Below are 3,959 nucleotides of genomic sequence, written 5' to 3'. Positions count from 1 at the left end.
TCCTTAGGATGTGCCATTTCTGAGTGTAGTTTTTGAGGAGGGGGGGCAAGGTGAAGGCTGGGGGCATGTGTATATATAAATACTATACTATATATACTATATACTATACTAAAGGTAGGTAATAGATTAGAAGTTTTCCAAGTGTTAAGGAAGGTTTTTTTTCACATTTTCATTGACCTGGAAATGTTGGTATCCTTACTCTTTAAACTGTTTCTCCCAAACAGTACAATATATGACTATTTCAGTTTTATTCTGCGTTATGAGCGTTCCCTTTATACTGTATGTACAGTATGTGTTCACTAACAACTCTAGAACAAGAAACCATTGCTATCACTGTGCACTGTTCGTAGAGTTTTGCACGTTAATCCAATTGTGTCCACTGTCATCTAGCAATCAAAAACTTACGTATTTACCCTGTTAGAAAAATGTAAAGATGACAGGACATGATGAAAATTTTAGAAAAACAAAAAAAATTACTAAGAAATAACGTTTGAAAGGCTAAAACTTTAGGTGTAAAACTCTTACTCTGAGCTGTAGCTGGAGGTAAACGTTTTTGTGAGATCTAAAACGTAAACCCATGGTTTAATATGTGTGTGTATGTGTGCGTGTGTGTGTGTGTGTGTGTGTGTGTGTGTGTGTGTGTGTGTGTGTTTGTGAAGATGTGCTGGAGGTGAGATACAAGCTGGACGGCAACCGAGACGTTGAAGTGTTGAGGAGCAAAGTGAAGAGCCTGGCCAATGGACAATTACACACTGTGACCATCAGGAGACTGAGAGACTCGGTGTCTGTGCAGGTAACCTCATCCCATCATCCAGTCCTTGTAGCTAACACATTAGTCTATATCCATGAAGTTCCACTTCCGTGATTGCTCTGGTGCCGCTGGGAATTCTGCCGGATGTCACTCTTTTCGGCCGGATGTCCATTTCCTTCCTCTCTCTTTGTGTTGCCGTTCTAACCTCCAGTGGATTTCTGAGGACAATGGTCCTATGGTTAACTGGTCCTCAGATCTCTGCAGGGTAAAACCGCTGAAAATTCCACCAGATGTCTTTCTTTTTGACCAGATGTCCGTTACCTTCCGCTTTAGGTGGGTTCTAATTTGAACCTCCGGTGGTTTTCTGAGGACTATGGTTACCTGGTCCCCAGATCTCTGCAGGGTGAATCCAGACAGCTAGCTAGACTATCTGTCCAATCTGAGGACTATGGTTACCTGGTCCTTAAGCTCTGCAGGGTAAATCCAGACGGCTAGCTAGACTATCTGTCCAATCTGAGGACACGTTACCTGGTCCTCAGATCTCTGCAGGGTAAATCCAGACAGCTAGCTAGACTATCTGTCCAATCTGAGGACTATGGTTACCTGGTCCTCAGATCTCTGCAGGGTAAATCCAGACGGCTAGCTAGACTATCTGTCCAATCTGAGGACTATGGTTACCTGGTCCTCAGATCTCTGCAGGGTAAATCCAGACAGCTAGCTAGACTGTCTGTCCAATCGGAGTCTTCTGTTGCACAACTAAAACTTTTGAACATACACATGTGATTGTGGAGGAAACAATAAACCAGTAAATAAATGGCCATAAACCAGAGCACATTTTTCTCCCATAATAGAATGTCGTATGGACTAGCCAGACCCTCTTCCGCAGCGTTGTGGAGGAAGGTCTGGCAATGTAAGACTACCAACACCTTAGCAAGCTAAACAATAGGCTACGCACACATCCAGCAGACACAGAGCCACAAGGAAGTCCCTTTAGGGTCTTGTTTGTGGACATGTGACAAATGTTAGTCAATTTTTTACTCTCCGTACGGATGCAACCATACAGTATCCTGTATTTAAAGGCACAGTTACTGAATACTGGCAGGGTGCATTTCTCTGTGGATTGAGCGTTTCGATACAGTGTTAATGTAAACAGCACTTTGACCTGCTTTATAATATAAAAGACATGGAAATCTCACTTTTCACAATACGGGACCTTTAAAATCTCTGTAAAGCTGCAAAGTTGGATGTTAATTCTCAGTTGTCTTGGTTTCACATTACATATCACTTATCACAATTATCAAAAATATTACTCAATGCAGGTTGAAGGACATTTCATAGGATCGCTAGAATGGACTATAGAGATGTGTCTGCTTATTGCAGTACTGCTTATTTCACAAATAGGAAAGGTTTTCTGTCAGCATGAGAATAAAAACACCTGACATGTTTCAGTCATGTCTGACTGGGACAACGCACTTATTTTTATCAAAATATCTGCCTACTCCAGCCACAGAGTAGCATAGTAACGGTCTGCAACAGCCACTTTGGTAACACTTTACCTTAAGTTCCCTTAATGCAGTTGAATGGTGTAAATAATGAAAATTTGTATGTGTTTTTGGACATCTTATGAATTATTATAAGTGTGCCTCAGCCTCCACTAACAATATGGGTGCACACAGGAGAACCTATAGTAGACAAATACATTAACAAACACTATCTGCCCACAGCTACAGTATAGTGTTAATACACTGCAGGTAAATGCTAAATAGGGGGACTTAAAGTTGAAGTGCTGCAACAGCTTTTTTAGGTTTTCTTTGGACTTATGCACTCAGCTTCTACACTGTGTAATGGACTGCCAAACGCAGCAGCTGCTGCTGAGGGCGTGCGGCTTAACCTTTCTCCATGTTTGCCAAATGAGGCACAGTCTCAAGGGCTAATACAACAGCATATATCCACATGCACACACAGGCAGTCCCATCAACTCCAAGTGTGTACTCTGGTATAGCATTGTGATAATCATCTCCATGATAAAGCCCCCATCAGCACTTTGCCGTCCTGGATGCAGCTATGGCAGAGCAGCATCTTTATCTTCCGAATGCCTTATCTTGTTAACAACAGCCCCAGGTGATATATGAGTTTAACAGGCAGCAGCCTGGATGTTTGTATAATTATAAACACCCTGAGAGGAAATACAAGGTGACCTGACCTTACCTGGGTGCAGCCTCTTGATTCAATGAGGTTCCAGTGAAATTTAAGGTGCATCTCATGTTATCAGTGTATATCATTCTGAATCATCCTATTCTTATACAATTATTATATCTCTGGAAACATACTCTAAAGGCAAAGGGTGACAGTTTAGTGGGCAGAAAGATATCTCAACTGCTGTTTACATTGCACTGGGTGTGTATTAGTCCCCACAACTTAGGTCCTAATATCTCTGGAGCACCTATACAGGTTGAACCCCATTCTGCCATCCTCAAGCCCAAATGCAATCTTTGCATATAGGATATCTACTGCTAGGAGTCTCCAAAGGTAGACATTTTCAATGGCAAATTCAACAAAACAATTCTCCTCTCACAGATCGACCAAAACGCCAGAGAAGATTTCAACCTGACATCTGACGGAGAATTCAGCGCCATCAAGACGTTAGTGTTGGGCCGAGTGCACGGTAAGTGAGGAGGAAGTAAATGCAGAGACAAGGCTTTTTTAGTTAGAGAGCACTCGGACCTACACTCATTTGAGTAACAGCTGTAAGATGTTTGACCTCATCTTCATTTCAGAAGAATTTACACTCTTAGCAGAACAGTTCAAGTTCTGCAGACAATAAAGTTGAGCTACTTCTGTTATGTCTAATCTAAACTGGAACACCCAGTTACCTGCTAAAAATTATCAGTGTTGATATATTTTAAAATGGTTGAAAATCTCAGAAATCCATCCATCCATCTTCGTCGGCTTATCCGGTGTTGGGTCGCGGGGGGAGCAGCTCCAGCTGAGGATCCCTAGTCCCTAGTCCTGGGCCTTTCCCGGGGCCTACTCCCAGCTGGGCATGCCTGGAACACCTCCCATGGAGGCCCCCGGGAGGCGTCCTTACCAGATGCCCGAACCACCTCAACTGGCTCCTTTTGACGTGAAGGAGCACCGGCTCTACTCCGAGATCCTCACGGATGACTAAGCTTTTCACCTTATCTCTAAGGGAGACGCCAGCCCCCCT

The 3,959-nt window shown here is 43.0% G+C and overlaps 1 pseudogene; it reads left to right on the top strand.

The window, feature by feature from the left end:
• The window catches only part of LOC116698801 (contactin-associated protein-like 4), a 421,932-nt pseudogene that overhangs the window by 405,766 nt on the left and 12,207 nt on the right, over positions 1-3,959 (top strand).

Source organism: Etheostoma spectabile, chromosome 12 (assembly GCF_008692095.1).
Source record: "Etheostoma spectabile isolate EspeVRDwgs_2016 chromosome 12, UIUC_Espe_1.0, whole genome shotgun sequence".
Classification (NCBI taxonomy): domain Eukaryota; kingdom Metazoa; phylum Chordata; class Actinopteri; order Perciformes; family Percidae; genus Etheostoma; species Etheostoma spectabile.
The sequence above is the reverse complement of the archived record's forward strand: the minus strand, read 5'-3'. Positions and strand labels throughout refer to the sequence as shown.